The following is a 16,907-nucleotide window of genomic DNA, read 5'->3' as shown; positions in this document are numbered from 1 at the left end:
GTATCGAGCATTTTAAGGAGCCAGCCGGCCACTCCCAGCAATATGCCCCCAAAAACAATCCACGGAATTTTCCTCTGGCAAACAAAAATCAGCTGCCTCGCTTCTGGATGGCAGATTGCAGGAGCCACTTTGCACCATCAAACCAGCCCGACTTGGCACTGGTGCCACATTGCATCTGGGAACCATGCTGCCTAGCGTGGATTTTCAGGAGCCAGCCGGCCACTCTCAGCTATATGCCCCCAAACAAAACCCACGGCCCGTTTCCCTGGCAAACAAAATTAAGCTGCCCCGCTTCTGGATGGCAGATTGCAGGACGCACTTGGTAGTATCAAACCAGCAAAACTTGGCACTGGTGCCACCTTGGGTCTGGGAACCATCCTGCGTATCGTGGGTTCAAAGGAGCCAGCCGGTCACTCCCAGCCACAGGCCCCCAAATACAAACAATGTCGCTTTTCCCTGGAAAACAAATCTCGCCTGCCAACTTTTTGATGGCAGATTGCAGGAGCCACTTGGTACTATCAAACCAGCCCAACTTGGCACTGGTGCCACCATGGGTCTGGTCACCATCCTGCCTATTGTAGCTTTCCAGGAGCCAGCCGGTCACTCCCAGCCATAGGTCCCCAGTCACAAACCTCGGCCCGTTTCCCTGGCAAACAAAAGTAAGCTACCCCGCTTCTGGATGGCAGATTGCAGGAGCCACTTGGTACTATCAAACCAGCCCAACTTGGCACTGGTGCCACCTTGGGTCTGGGAACCATGCTGCGTAACACAGATTCTAAGGCGCCAGTCGGCCACTACGAGCCACAAGCCCCCAAACACAAACAACGGCGCTATTCTCTGGCAAACAAAACTCAACTGCCCCTCTTCTGGATGGCAAATTGCAGGACGCACTTGGTACTATAAAAACAGCCCGACTTGGCACTGGTGCCCCCTTGGGTCTGGGAACCATCCTGCGTATCGATCTTTTTAATGAGACAGCCGGCCACTCCCAGCCATATGCCCCCAAACACAACCCACGGCCCTTTTCTCTGGCAAACAAAACTCAACTGCACCGCTTCTGGATGGCAGATTGCAGGAGCCACTTGGTACTATCAAACCAGCCCGACTTGGCACTGGTGCCACCTTGGGTCTGGGAACCATCCTGCGTATTGTGGGTTGTCAGGAGCCAGCCGAACACTCTCGGCCACAGACCCCAATTAAAAACAACGGCCCGTTTCACAGGCAAACAAAACTCAGCTGCCCCGCTTCTGGATGGGAGATTGCAGGAGGCACTTGGTACTATCAAACCAGCCCGACTTGGCACTGGTGCCACCTTGGGTCTGGGAACCATCCTGCGTATCGTGGATTCTAAGGAGCCAGCCGGCCACTCCTAGCCACAGGCCCCCAAACAAAAACCTAGGCCTATTTCTCTGGCAAACAAAAGTAAGCTGCCCTGCTTCTGGATGGCAGATTGCAGGAGACACTTGGTACTATCAAACCAGCCCGACTTGGCACTGGTGCCACCTTGGATCTGGGAACCATGCTCTGTATCGTGGATATTCAGGGGCCAGCCGGCCACTCTCAGCCATATGTCCCCAAACAGAAACCTCGGCCCGTTTCTCTGGCAAACAAAACTCAACTGCCCCTCTTCTGGATGGCAAATTGCAGGATGAACTTGATACTAAAACCGCAGGCCGACTTGGTAGTGGTGACACCTTGGGCCTGGGAACCATCATGCGTATCGAGCATTTTAAGGAGCCAGCCGGCCACTCCCAGCAATATGCCCCCAAAAACAATCCACGGAATTTTCCTCTGGCAAACAAAAATCAGCTGCCTCGCTTCTGGATGGCAGATTGCAGGAGCCACTTTGCACCATCAAACCAGCCCGACTTGGCACTGGTGCCACATTGCATCTGGGAACCATGCTGCCTAGCGTGGATTTTCAGGAGCCAGCCGGCCACTCTCAGCTATATACCCCCAAACAAAACCCACGGCCCGTTTCCCTGGCAAACAAAACTAAGCTGCCCCGCTTCTGGATGGCAGATTGCAGGACGCACTTGGTAGTATCAAACCAGCAAAACTTGGCACTGGTGCCACCTTGGGTCTGGGAACCATCCTGCGTATCGTGGGTTCAAAGGAGCCAGCCGGTCACTCCCAGCCACAGGCCCCCAAATACAAACAATGTCGCTTTTCCCTGGAAAACAAAACTCGCCTGCCAACTTTTTGATGGCAGATTGCAGGAGCCACTTGGTACTATCAAACCAGCCCAACTTGGCACTGGTGCCACCATGGGTCTGGTAACCATCCTGCCTATTGTAGCTTTCCAGGAGCCAGCCGGTCACTCCCAGCCATAGGTCCCCAGTCACAAACCTCGGCCCGTTTCCCTGGCAAACAAAAGTAAGCTACCCCGCTTCTGGATGGCAGATTGCAGGAGCCACTTGGTACTATCAAACCAGCCCAACTTGGCACTGGTGCCACCTTGGGTCTGGGAACCATGCTGCGTAACACAGATTCTAAGGCGCCAGTCGGCCACTACGAGCCACAAGCCCCCAAACACAAACAACGGCGCTATTCTCTGGAAAACAAAACTCAACTGCCCCTCTTCTGGATGGCAAATTGCAGGACGCACTTGGTACTATAAAAACAGCCCGACTTGGCACTGGTGCCCCCTTGGGTCTGGGAACCATCCTGCGTATCGATCTTTTTACTGAGACAGCCGGCCACTCCCAGCCATATGCCCCCAAACACAACCCACGGCCCTTTTCTCTGGCAAACAAAACTCAACTGCACCGCTTCTGGATGGCAGATTGCAGGAGCCACTTGGTACTATCAAACCAGCCCGACTTGGCACTGGTGCCACCTTGGGTCTGGGAACCATCCTGCGTATTGTGGGTTGTCAGGAGCCAGCCGAACACTCTCGGCCACAGACCCCAATTAAAAACAACGGCCCGTTTCACAGGCAAACAAAACTCAGCTGCCCCGCTTCTGGATGGGAGATTGCAGGAGGCACTTGGTGTAATCAAACCAGCCCGACTTGGCACTGGTGCCACCTTGGGTCTGGGAACCATCCTGCGTATCGTGGATTCTAAGGAGCCAGCCGGCCACTCCTAGCCACAGGCCCCCAAACAAAAACCTAGGCCTATTTCTCTGGCAAACAAAAGTAAGCTGCCCTGCTTCTGGATGGCAGATTGCAGGAGACACTTGGTACTATCAAACCAGCCCGACTTGGCACTGGTGCCACCTTGGATCTGGGAACCATGCTCTGTATCGTGGATATTCAGGGGCCAGCCGGCCACTCTCAGCCATATGTCCCCAAACAGAAACCTCGGCCCGTTTCTCTGGCAAACAAAACTCAACTGCCCCTCTTCTGGATGGCAAATTGCAGGATGAACTTGATACTAAAACCGCAGGCCGACTTGGTAGTGGTGACACCTTGGGCCTGGGAACCATCATGCGTATCGAGCATTTTAAGGAGCCAGCCGGCCACTCCCAGCAATATGCCCCCAAAAACAATCCACGGAATTTTCCTCTGGCAAACAAAAATCAGCTGCCTCGCTTCTGGATGGCAGATTGCAGGAGCCACTTTGCACCATCAAACCAGCCCGACTTGGCACTGGTGCCACATTGCATCTGGGAACCATGCTGCCTAGCGTGGATTTTCAGGAGCCAGCCGGCCACTCTCAGCTATATGCCCCCAAACAAAACCCACGGCCCGTTTCCCTGGCAAACAAAATTAAGCTGCCCCGCTTCTGGATGGCAGATTGCAGGACGCACTTGGTAGTATCAAACCAGCAAAACTTGGCACTGGTGCCACCTTGGGTCTGGGAACCATCCTGCGTATCGTGGGTTCAAAGGAGCCAGCCGGTCACTCCCAGCCACAGGCCCCCAAATACAAACAATGTCGCTTTTCCCTGGAAAACAAATCTCGCCTGCCAACTTTTTGATGGCAGATTGCAGGAGCCACTTGGTACTATCAAACCAGCCCAACTTGGCACTGGTGCCACCATGGGTCTGGTCACCATCCTGCCTATTGTAGCTTTCCAGGAGCCAGCCGGTCACTCCCAGCCATAGGTCCCCAGTCACAAACCTCGGCCCGTTTCCCTGGCAAACAAAAGTAAGCTACCCCGCTTCTGGATGGCAGATTGCAGGAGCCACTTGGTACTATCAAACCAGCCCAACTTGGCACTGGTGCCACCTTGGGTCTGGGAACCATGCTGCGTAACACAGATTCTAAGGCGCCAGTCGGCCACTACGAGCCACAAGCCCCCAAACACAAACAACGGCGCTATTCTCTGGAAAACAAAACTCAACTGCCCCTCTTCTGGATGGCAAATTGCAGGACGCACTTGGTACTATAAAAACAGCCCGACTTGGCACTGGTGCCCCCTTGGGTCTGGGAACCATCCTGCGTATCGATCTTTTTAATGAGACAGCCGGCCACTCCCAGCCATATGCCCCCAAACACAACCCACGGCCCTTTTCTCTGGCAAACAAAACTCAACTGCACCGCTTCTGGATGGCAGATTGCAGGAGCCACTTGGTACTATCAAACCAGCCCGACTTGGCACTGGTGCCACCTTGGGTCTGGGAACCATCCTGCGTATTGTGGGTTGTCAGGAGCCAGCCGAACACTCTCGGCCACAGACCCCAATTAAAAACAACGGCCCGTTTCACAGGCAAACAAAACTCAGCTGCCCCGCTTCTGGATGGGAGATTGCAGGAGGCACTTGGTGTAATCAAACCAGCCCGACTTGGCACTGGTGCCACCTTGGGTCTGGGAACCATCCTGCGTATCGTGGATTCTAAGGAGCCAGCCGGCCACTCCTAGCCACAGGCCCCCAAACAAAAACCTAGGCCTATTTCTCTGGCAAACAAAAGTAAGCTGCCCTGCTTCTGGATGGCAGATTGCAGGAGACACTTGGTACTATCAAACCAGCCCGACTTGGCACTGGTGCCACCTTGGATCTGGGAACCATGCTCTGTATCGTGGATATTCAGGGGCCAGCCGGCCACTCTCAGCCATATGTCCCCAAACAGAAACCTCGGCCCGTTTCTCTGGCAAACAAAACTCAACTGCCCCTCTTCTGGATGGCAAATTGCAGGATGAACTTGATACTAAAACCGCAGGCCGACTTGGTAGTGGTGACACCTTGGGCCTGGGAACCATCATGCGTATCGAGCATTTTAAGGAGCCAGCCGGCCACTCCCAGCAATATGCCCCCAAAAACAATCCACGGAATTTTCCTCTGGCAAACAAAAATCAGCTGCCTCGCTTCTGGATGGCAGATTGCAGGAGCCACTTTGCACCATCAAACCAGCCCGACTTGGCACTGGTGCCACATTGCATCTGGGAACCATGCTGCCTAGCGTGGATTTTCAGGAGCCAGCCGGCCACTCTCAGCTATATACCCCCAAACAAAACCCACGGCCCGTTTCCCTGGCAAACAAAACTAAGCTGCCCCGCTTCTGGATGGCAGATTGCAGGACGCACTTGGTAGTATCAAACCAGCAAAACTTGGCACTGGTGCCACCTTGGGTCTGGGAACCATCCTGCGTATCGTGGGTTCAAAGGAGCCAGCCGGTCACTCCCAGCCACAGGCCCCCAAATACAAACAATGTCGCTTTTCCCTGGAAAACAAAACTCGCCTGCCAACTTTTTGATGGCAGATTGCAGGAGCCACTTGGTACTATCAAACCAGCCCAACTTGGCACTGGTGCCACCATGGGTCTGGTAACCATCCTGCCTATTGTAGCTTTCCAGGAGCCAGCCGGTCACTCCCAGCCATAGGTCCCCAGTCACAAACCTCGGCCCGTTTCCCTGGCAAACAAAAGTAAGCTACCCCGCTTCTGGATGGCAGATTGCAGGAGCCACTTGGTACTATCAAACCAGCCCAACTTGGCACTGGTGCCACCTTGGGTCTGGGAACCATGCTGCGTAACACAGATTCTAAGGCGCCAGTCGGCCACTACGAGCCACAAGCCCCCAAACACAAACAACGGCGCTATTCTCTGGAAAACAAAACTCAACTGCCCCTCTTCTGGATGGCAAATTGCAGGACGCACTTGGTACTATAAAAACAGCCCGACTTGGCACTGGTGCCCCCTTGGGTCTGGGAACCATCCTGCGTATCGATCTTTTTACTGAGACAGCCGGCCACTCCCAGCCATATGCCCCCAAACACAACCCACGGCCCTTTTCTCTGGCAAACAAAACTCAACTGCACCGCTTCTGGATGGCAGATTGCAGGAGCCACTTGGTACTATCAAACCAGCCCGACTTGGCACTGGTGCCACCTTGGGTCTGGGAACCATCCTGCGTATTGTGGGTTGTCAGGAGCCAGCCGAACACTCTCGGCCACAGACCCCAATTAAAAACAACGGCCCGTTTCACAGGCAAACAAAACTCAGCTGCCCCGCTTCTGGATGGGAGATTGCAGGAGGCACTTGGTGTAATCAAACCAGCCCGACTTGGCACTGGTGCCACCTTGGGTCTGGGAACCATCCTGCGTATCGTGGATTCTAAGGAGCCAGCCGGCCACTCCTAGCCACAGGCCCCCAAACAAAAACCTAGGCCTATTTCTCTGGCAAACAAAAGTAAGCTGCCCTGCTTCTGGATGGCAGATTGCAGGAGACACTTGGTACTATCAAACCAGCCCGACTTGGCACTGGTGCCACCTTGGATCTGGGAACCATGCTCTGTATCGTGGATATTCAGGGGCCAGCCGGCCACTCTCAGCCATATGTCCCCAAACAGAAACCTCGGCCCGTTTCTCTGGCAAACAAAACTCAACTGCCCCTCTTCTGGATGGCAAATTGCAGGATGAACTTGATACTAAAACCGCAGGCCGACTTGGTAGTGGTGACACCTTGGGCCTGGGAACCATCATGCGTATCGAGCATTTTAAGGAGCCAGCCGGCCACTCCCAGCAATATGCCCCCAAAAACAATCCACGGAATTTTCCTCTGGCAAACAAAAATCAGCTGCCTCGCTTCTGGATGGCAGATTGCAGGAGCCACTTTGCACCATCAAACCAGCCCGACTTGGCACTGGTGCCACATTGCATCTGGGAACCATGCTGCCTAGCGTGGATTTTCAGGAGCCAGCCGGCCACTCTCAGCTATATGCCCCCAAACAAAACCCACGGCCCGTTTCCCTGGCAAACAAAATTAAGCTGCCCCGCTTCTGGATGGCAGATTGCAGGACGCACTTGGTAGTATCAAACCAGCAAAACTTGGCACTAGTGCCACCTTGGATCTGGGAACCATCCTTCCTATCGTGGATTTTCAGGGGCCAGCCGGTCACTCTCAGCCATAGGCCCCAAACACAAACCACGGCCCTTTTCTCTGGAAAACAAAACTCAACTGCCCCTCTTCTGGATGGCAGATTGCAGGAGCCACTGGGTACTATGAAACCAGCCCTACTTGGCACTGATGCCACCTTGGGTCTGGGAACCATGCTGCGTATCATGGATTTTCAGGAGCCAGCCGGCCACTGCCAGCCACAGGCCCCGAAACACAAACAACAGCCTTTTTCTCTGGCAAACAAAATTCAGCTGCCCCGCTTCTGGATGGCAGATTGCAGGAACCACTTGGTACTAACAAAACAGCACGACTTGGCACTGATGCCACCTTGGGTCTGGGAACCATCCTGCGTATCGTGGATTCAAAGGAGCCAGCTGGCCACTCCCAGCCACAGGCCCCAAAACACACACAACGGTGCTTTTCCCTGGAAAACAAAACTCGCCTGCCAAACTTTTGATGGCAGATTGCAGGAGCCACTTGTTATTATCAAACCAGCCCAACTTGGCACTGGTGCCACCATGGGTCTGGTCACCATCCTGCCTATCGTAGCTTTTCAGGAGCCAGCCAGCCACCCCCAGCCAGAGGCCCCCAGACAAATATTTCGGCCCGTTTCCCTGGCAAACAAAAGTAAGCTGCCCCGCTTCTGGATGGCAGATTGCAGGAGCCACTTGGTACTATCAAACCAGCCCAACTTGGCACTGGTGCCAACTCAGGTCTGGGAACCATCCTGCGTATCGTGGGTTCTAAGGAGCCAGCTGGCCACTCCCAGCCACAGGCCCCCAAACACAAACAACGGCGCTTTTCCCTGGAAAACAAAACTCGCCTGCCAACTTTTTGATGGCAGATTGCAGGAGCCACTTGGTACTATCAAACCAGCCCAACTTGGCACTGGTGCCACCATGGGTCTGGTAACCATCCTGCCTATTGTAGCTTTCCAGGAGCCAGCCGGTCACTCCCAGCCATAGGTCCCCAGTCACAAACCTCGGCCCGTTTCCCTGGCAAACAAAAGTAAGCTACCCCGCTTCTGGATGGCAGATTGCAGGAGCCACTTGGTACTATCAAACCAGCCCAACTTGGCACTGGTGCCACCTTGGGTCTGGGAACCATGCTGCGTAACACAGATTCTAAGGCGCCAGTCGGCCACTACGAGCCACAAGCCCCCAAACACAAACAACGGCGCTATTCTCTGGCAAACAAAACTCAACTGCCCCTCTTCTGGATGGCAAATTGCAGGACGCACTTGGTACTATAAAAACAGCCCGACTTGGCACTGGTGCCCCCTTGGGTCTGGGAACCATCCTGCGTATCGATCTTTTTAATGAGACAGCCGGCCGCTCCCAGCCATATGCCCCCAAACACAACCCACGGCCCTTTTCTCTGGCAAACAAAACTCAACTGCACCGCTTCTGGATGGCAGATTGCAGGAGCCACTTGGTACTATCAAACCAGCCCGACTTGGCACTGGTGCCACCTTGGGTCTGGGAACCATCCTGCGTATCATGGATTTTCAGGAGCCAGCCGGCCACTCCCAGCCACAGGCCCCCAAACACAAACCACAGACTTTTTGTCTGGCAAACAAAATTCAGCTGCCCCGCTTCTGGATGGCAGATTGCAGGAGCCACTTGGGACTATCACACCAGCACAACATGGCACTGCTGCCACCTTGGATCTGGGAACCATCCTTCCTATCGTGGATTTTCAGGGGCCAGCCGGTCACTCTCAGCCATAGGCCCCAAACACAAACCACGGCCCTTTTCTCTGGAAAACAAAACTCAACTGCCCCTCTTCTGGATGGCAGATTGCAGGAGCCACTGGGTACTATGAAACCAGCCCTACTTGGCACTGATGCCACCTTGGGTCTGGGAACCATGCTGCGTATCATGGATTTTCAGGAGCCAGCCGGCCACTGCCAGCCACAGGCCCCGAAACACAAACAACAGCCTTTTTCTCTGGCAAACAAAATTCAGCTGCCCCGCTTCTGGATGGCAGATTGCAGGAACCACTTTGCACCATCAAACCAGCCCGACTTGGCACTGGTGCCACATTGCATCTGGGAACCATGCTGCCTAGCGTGGATTTTCAGGAGCCAGCCGGCCACTCTCAGCTATATACCCCCAAACAAAACCCACGGCCCGTTTCCCTGGCAAACAAAACTAAGCTGCCCCGCTTCTGGATGGCAGATTGCAGGACGCACTTGGTAGTATCAAACCAGCAAAACTTGGCACTGGTGCCACCTTGGGTCTGGGAACCATCCTGCGTATCGTGGGTTCAAAGGAGCCAGCCGGTCACTCCCAGCCACAGGCCCCCAAATACAAACAATGTCGCTTTTCCCTGGAAAACAAAACTCGCCTGCCAACTTTTTGATGGCAGATTGCAGGAGCCACTTGGTACTATCAAACCAGCCCAACTTGGCACTGGTGCCACCATGGGTCTGGTAACCATCCTGCCTATTGTAGCTTTCCAGGAGCCAGCCGGTCACTCCCAGCCATAGGTCCCCAGTCACAAACCTCGGCCCGTTTCCCTGGCAAACAAAAGTAAGCTACCCCGCTTCTGGATGGCAGATTGCAGGAGCCACTTGGTACTATCAAACCAGCCCAACTTGGCACTGGTGCCACCTTGGGTCTGGGAACCATGCTGCGTAACACAGATTCTAAGGCGCCAGTCGGCCACTACGAGCCACAAGCCCCCAAACACAAACAACGGCGCTATTCTCTGGAAAACAAAACTCAACTGCCCCTCTTCTGGATGGCAAATTGCAGGACGCACTTGGTACTATAAAAACAGCCCGACTTGGCACTGGTGCCCCCTTGGGTCTGGGAACCATCCTGCGTATCGATCTTTTTACTGAGACAGCCGGCCACTCCCAGCCATATGCCCCCAAACACAACCCACGGCCCTTTTCTCTGGCAAACAAAACTCAACTGCACCGCTTCTGGATGGCAGATTGCAGGAGCCACTTGGTACTATCAAACCAGCCCGACTTGGCACTGGTGCCACCTTGGGTCTGGGAACCATCCTGCGTATTGTGGGTTGTCAGGAGCCAGCCGAACACTCTCGGCCACAGACCCCAATTAAAAACAACGGCCCGTTTCACAGGCAAACAAAACTCAGCTGCCCCGCTTCTGGATGGGAGATTGCAGGAGGCACTTGGTGTAATCAAACCAGCCCGACTTGGCACTGGTGCCACCTTGGGTCTGGGAACCATCCTGCGTATCGTGGATTCTAAGGAGCCAGCCGGCCACTCCTAGCCACAGGCCCCCAAACAAAAACCTAGGCCTATTTCTCTGGCAAACAAAAGTAAGCTGCCCTGCTTCTGGATGGCAGATTGCAGGAGACACTTGGTACTATCAAACCAGCCTGACTTGGCACTGGTGCCACCTTGGATCTGGGAACCATGCTCTGTATCGTGGATATTCAGGGGCCAGCCGGCCACTCTCAGCCATATGTCCCCAAACAGAAACCTCGGCCCGTTTCTCTGGCAAACAAAACTCAACTGCCCCTCTTCTGGATGGCAAATTGCAGGATGAACTTGATACTAAAACCGCAGGCCGACTTGGTAGTGGTGACACCTTGGGCCTGGGAACCATCATGCGTATCGAGCATTTTAAGGAGCCAGCCGGCCACTCCCAGCAATATGCCCCCAAAAACAATCCACGGAATTTTCCTCTGGCAAACAAAAATCAGCTGCCTCGCTTCTGGATGGCAGATTGCAGGAGCCACTTTGCACCATCAAACCAGCCCGACTTGGCACTGGTGCCACATTGCATCTGGGAACCATGCTGCCTAGCGTGGATTTTCAGGAGCCAGCCGGCCACTCTCAGCTATATGCCCCCAAACAAAACCCACGGCCCGTTTCCCTGGCAAACAAAATTAAGCTGCCCCGCTTCTGGATGGCAGATTGCAGGACGCACTTGGTAGTATCAAACCAGCAAAACTTGGCACTAGTGCCACCTTGGATCTGGGAACCATCCTTCCTATCGTGGATTTTCAGGGGCCAGCCGGTCACTCTCAGCCATAGGCCCCAAACACAAACCACGGCCCTTTTCTCTGGAAAACAAAACTCAACTGCCCCTCTTCTGGATGGCAGATTGCAGGAGCCACTGGGTACTATGAAACCAGCCCTACTTGGCACTGATGCCACCTTGGGTCTGGGAACCATGCTGCGTATCATGGATTTTCAGGAGCCAGCCGGCCACTGCCAGCCACAGGCCCCGAAACACAAACAACAGCCTTTTTCTCTGGCAAACAAAATTCAGCTGCCCCGCTTCTGGATGGCAGATTGCAGGAACCACTTGGTACTAACAAAACAGCCCGACTTGGCACTGATGCCACCTTGGGTCTGGGAACCATCCTGCGTATCGTGGATTCAAAGGAGCCAGCTGGCCACTCCCAGCCACAGGCCCCAAAACACACACAACGGTGCTTTTCCCTGGAAAACAAACTCGCCTGCCAAACTTTTGATGGCAGATTGCAGGAGCCACTTGTTATTATCAAACCAGCCCAACTTGGCACTGGTGCCACCATGGGTCTGGTCACCATCCTGCCTATCGTAGCTTTTCAGGAGCCAGCCAGCCACCCCCAGCCAGAGGCCCCCAGACAAATATTTCGGCCCGTTTCCCTGGCAAACAAAAGTAAGCTGCCCCGCTTCTGGATGGCAGATTGCAGGAGCCACTTGGTACTATCAAACCAGCCCAACTTGGCACTGGTGCCAACTCAGGTCTGGGAACCATCCTGCGTATCGTGGGTTCTAAGGAGCCAGCTGGCCACTCCCAGCCACAGGCCCCCAAACAAAAACAACGGCGCTTTTCCCTGGAAAACAAAACTCGCCTGCCAACTTTTTGATGGCAGATTGCAGGAGCCACTTGGTACTATCAAACCAGCCCAACTTGGCACTGGTGCCACCATGGGTCTGGTAACCATCCTGCCTATTGTAGCTTTCCAGGAGCCAGCCGGTCACTCCCAGCCATAGGTCCCCAGTCACAAACCTCGGCCCGTTTCCCTGGCAAACAAAAGTAAGCTACCCCGCTTCTGGATCGCAGATTGCAGGAGCCACTTGGTACTATCAAACCAGCCCAACTTGGCACTGGTGCCACCTTGGGTCTGGGAACCATGCTGCGTAACACAGATTCTAAGGCGCCAGTCGGCCACTACGAGCCACAAGCCCCCAAACACAAACAACGGCGCTATTCTCTGGCAAACAAAACTCAACTGCCCCTCTTCTGGATGGCAAATTGCAGGACGCACTTGGTACTATAAAAACAGCCCGACTTGGCACTGGTGCCCCCTTGGGTCTGGGAACCATCCTGCGTATCGATCTTTTTAATGAGACAGCCGGCCGCTCCCAGCCATATGCCCCCAAACACAACCCACGGCCCTTTTCTCTGGCAAACAAAACTCAACTGCACCGCTTCTGGATGGCAGATTGCAGGAGCCACTTGGTACTATCAAACCAGCCCGACTTGGCACTGGTGCCACCTTGGGTCTGGGAACCATCCTGCGTATCATGGATTTTCAGGAGCCAGCCGGCCACTCCCAGCCACAGGCCCCCAAACACAAACCACAGACTTTTTGTCTGGCAAACAAAATTCAGCTGCCCCGCTTCTGGATGGCAGATTGCAGGAGCCACTTGGGACTATCACACCAGCACAACATGGCACTGCTGCCACCTTGGATCTGGGAACCATCCTTCCTATCGTGGATTTTCAGGGGCCAGCCGGTCACTCTCAGCCATAGGCCCCAAACACAAACCACGGCCCTTTTCTCTGGAAAACAAAACTCAACTGCCCCTCTTCTGGATGGCAGATTGCAGGAGCCACTGGGTACTATGAAACCAGCCCTACTTGGCACTGATGCCACCTTGGGTCTGGGAACCATGCTGCGTATCATGGATTTTCAGGAGCCAGCCGGCCACTGCCAGCCACAGGCCCCGAAACACAAACAACAGCCTTTTTCTCTGGCAAACAAAATTCAGCTGCCCCGCTTCTGGATGGCAGATTGCAGGAACCACTTGGTACTAACAAAACAGCCCGACTTGGCACTGATGCCACCTTGGGTCTGGGAACCATCCTGCGTATCGTGGATTCAAAGGAGCCAGCTGGCCACTCCCAGCCACAGGCCCCAAAACACACACAATGGTGCTTTTCCCTGGAAAACAAAACTCGCCTGCCAAACATTTGATGGCAGATTGCAGGAGCCACTTGGTATTATCAAACCAGCCCAACTTGGCACTGGTGCCACCATGGGTCTGGTCACCATCCTGCCTATCGTAGCTTTTCAGGAGCCAGCCAGCCACCCCCAGCCAGAGGCCCCCAGACAAATATTTCGGCCCGTTTCCCTGGCAAACAAAAGTAAGCTGCCCCGCTTCTGGATGGCAGATTGCAGGAGCCACTTGGTACTATCAAACCAGCCCAACTTGGCACTGGTGCCAACTCAGGTCTGGGAACCATCCTGCGTATCGTGGGTTCTAAGGAGCCAGCTGGCCACTCCCAGCCACAGGCCCCCAAACACAAACAACGGCGCTTTTCCCTGGAAAACAAAACTCGCCTGCCAACTTTTTGATGGCAGATTGCAGGAGCCACTTGGTACTATCAAACCAGCCCAACTTGGCACTGCTGCCACCATGGGTCTGGTCACCATCCTGCCTATCGTAGCTTTTCAGGAGCCAGCCGGTCACTCCCAGCCATAGGCCCCCAGACACAAACCTCGGCCCGTTTCCCTGGCAAACAAAAGTAAGCTGCCCCGCTTCTGCATGGCAGATTGCAGGAGCTACTTAGTACTATCAAACCAGCCCGACTTGGCACTGGTGACACCTCTGGTCTGGGAACCATCCTGCCTATCGTGGATTTTCAGGGGCCAGCCGGCCACTCTCAGCCATATGCCCCAAAAACAAACCACGGCCCTTTTCTCTGGCAAACAAAACTCAACTGCCCCTCTTCTGGATGGCAAATTTTAGGACGCACTTTGTACTACGAAAACCGCCCGACGTGGCACTGGTGCCACCTTGTGTCAGGGAACCATCCTGCATATCGAGCCTTTTAAGGAGCCAGCCGGCCACGCCCAGCCATATACCCCCAAAAACAAACCACGGACCATTTCTCTTGGAAACAAAAATCCGCTGCCCCGCGTCTGTATGGCAGATTGCAGGAGCCACTTTGCACCATCAAACCAGCCCGACTTGGCACTGGTGCCACCTTGGGTCTGGGAACAATCCTGCATATCGTGGATTCTAAGGAGCCAGCCGGCCACTCCCTGCCACAGGCCCCCAAACACAAACAACGGCGCTTTTCCCTGGAAAACAAAATTCGCCTGCCAGCTTTTTGATGGCAGATTGCAGGAGCCACTTGGTACTATCAAATCATCCCAACTTGGCACTGGTGCCACTATGGGTCTGGGAACCATCCTGCCTATTGTAGCATTTCAGGAGCCAGCCGGTCACTCCCAGCCATAGGCCCCCAGACACAAACCTCGGACCGTTTCCCTGGCAAACAAAATTAAGCTGCCCCGATTCTGGATGGCAGATTGCAGGAGCCACTTGGTTGTGTCAAACCAGCCCGACTTGGCACTGGTGCCACCTTGGGTCTGGGAACCATCCTGCGTAACGTGGATTCTAAGCAGCCACCCGGCCACTCTGAGCCACAGGCCCCCAAACACAAACAACGGCGCTTTTCCCTGGAAAACAAAACTCGCCTGCCAACTTTTTGATGGCAGATTGCAGGAGCCACTTGGTACTATCAAACCAGCCCAACTTGGCACTGGTGCCACCTCTGGTCTGGGAACCATCCTGCCTATTGTAGCTTTTCAGGAGCCAGCCGGTCACTCCCAGCCATAGACCCCCAGACACAAACCTCGGCCCGTTTCCCTGGAAAACAAAAGTAAGTTACCCCGATTCTGGATGGCAGATTGCAGGAGCCACTTGGTACTATCAAATCAGCCCAACTTGGCACTGGTGCCACCATGGGTCAGGGAACAATCCTGCGTATAGAGCTTTTTAAGGAGCCAGCCGGCCACGTCCAGTCATATACCCCCAAAAAAAAAACCACGGAACTTTTCTCCAGCAAACAAAAATCCGCTGCCCCGCGTCTGGATGGCAGATTGCAGGAGCTATTTAGTATTATCAAAGCAGCCCCACTTGGCACTGGTGGCACCATGAGTCTGGTAACCATCCTGCCTATCGTAGCTTTTCAGTAGTCAGCCGGTCACTCCCAGCCATAGGCCCCCAGACAAATACCTCGGCCCGTTTCCCTGGGAAAAAAAAGTAAGCTGTCCCGCTTCTGGATGGCAGATTGCAGGAGCCACTTGGTACTATCAAACCAGCCCAACTTGTTCCCAGACCCAAGGTGGCACCAGTGCCACGTGGGGCTGGTTTGATGGTGCAACGTGGCTCCTGCAATCTGCCATCCAAAAGCGGGGCAGCTTACTTTTGTTTGCCAGGGAAACGGGCCGAGGTTTGTGTCTGGGGGTCTATGGCTGGGAGTGACCGGCTGGCTCCTGAAAAGCTACGATAGGCAGGATGGTTCCCAGACCAGACGTGGCACCAGTGCCAAGTTGGGCTGGTTTGATAGTACCAAGTGGCTCCTGCAATCTGCCATCAAAAAGTTGGCAGGCGAGTTTTGTTTTCCAGGGAAAAGCGCCGTAGTTTTTGTTTGGGGGCCTGTGGCTCAGAGTGGCCGGGTGGCTGCTTAGAATCCACGATACGCAGGATGGTTCCCAGACCCAAGGTGGCACCAGTGCCAAGTCGGGCTGGTTTGACACAACCAAGTGGCTCCTGCAATCTGCCATCCAGAATCGGGGCAGCTTAATTTTGTTTGCCAGGGAAACCGTCCGAGGTTTGTGTCTGGGGGCCTATGGCTGGGAGTGACCGGCTGGCTCCTGAAATGCTACAATAGGCAGGATGGTTCCCAGACCCATAGTGGCACCAGTGCCAAGTTGGGATGATTTGATAGTACCAAGTGGCTCCTGCAATCTGCCATCAAAAAGTTGGCAGGCGAATTTTGTTTTCCAGGGAAAAGCGCCGTTGTTTGTGTTTGGGGGCCTGTGGCTGGGAGTGGCCGGCTGGCTCCTTAGAATCCACGATATGCAGGATTGTTCCCAGACCCAAGGTGGCACCAGTGCCAAGTCGGGCTGGTTTGATGGTGCAAAGTGGCTCCTGCAATCTGCCATACAGACGCGGGGCAGCGGATTTTTTTTTCCAAGAGAAATGGTCCGTGGTTTGTTTTTGGGGGTTTATGGCTGGGCGTGGCCGGCTGGCTCCTTAAAAAGCTCGATATGCAGGATGGTTCCCTGACACAAGGTGGCACCAGTGCCACGTCGGGCGGTTTTCGTAGTACAAAGTGCGTCCTAAAATTTGCCATCCAGAAGCGGTGCAGTTGAGTTTTGTTTGCCAGAGAAAAGGGCCGTGGTTTGTTTTTGGGGGCATATGGCTGAGAGTGGCCGGCTGGCTCCTGAAAAGCTACGATAGGCAGGATGTTTACCAGACCCATGGTGGCACCAGTGCCAAGTTGGGCTGATTTGATAGTACCAAGTGGCTCCTGCAATCTGCCATCCAGAATCGGGTAGCTTACTTTTGTTTTCCAGGGAAACGGGCCGAGGTTTGTGTCTGGGGGTCTATGGTTGGGAGTGGCCGGCTG

Source organism: Melospiza melodia, chromosome 3 (assembly GCF_035770615.1).
Source record: "Melospiza melodia melodia isolate bMelMel2 chromosome 3, bMelMel2.pri, whole genome shotgun sequence".
NCBI lineage: Eukaryota > Metazoa > Chordata > Aves > Passeriformes > Passerellidae > Melospiza > Melospiza melodia.
The sequence above is the reverse complement of the archived record's forward strand: the minus strand, read 5'-3'. Positions refer to the sequence as shown.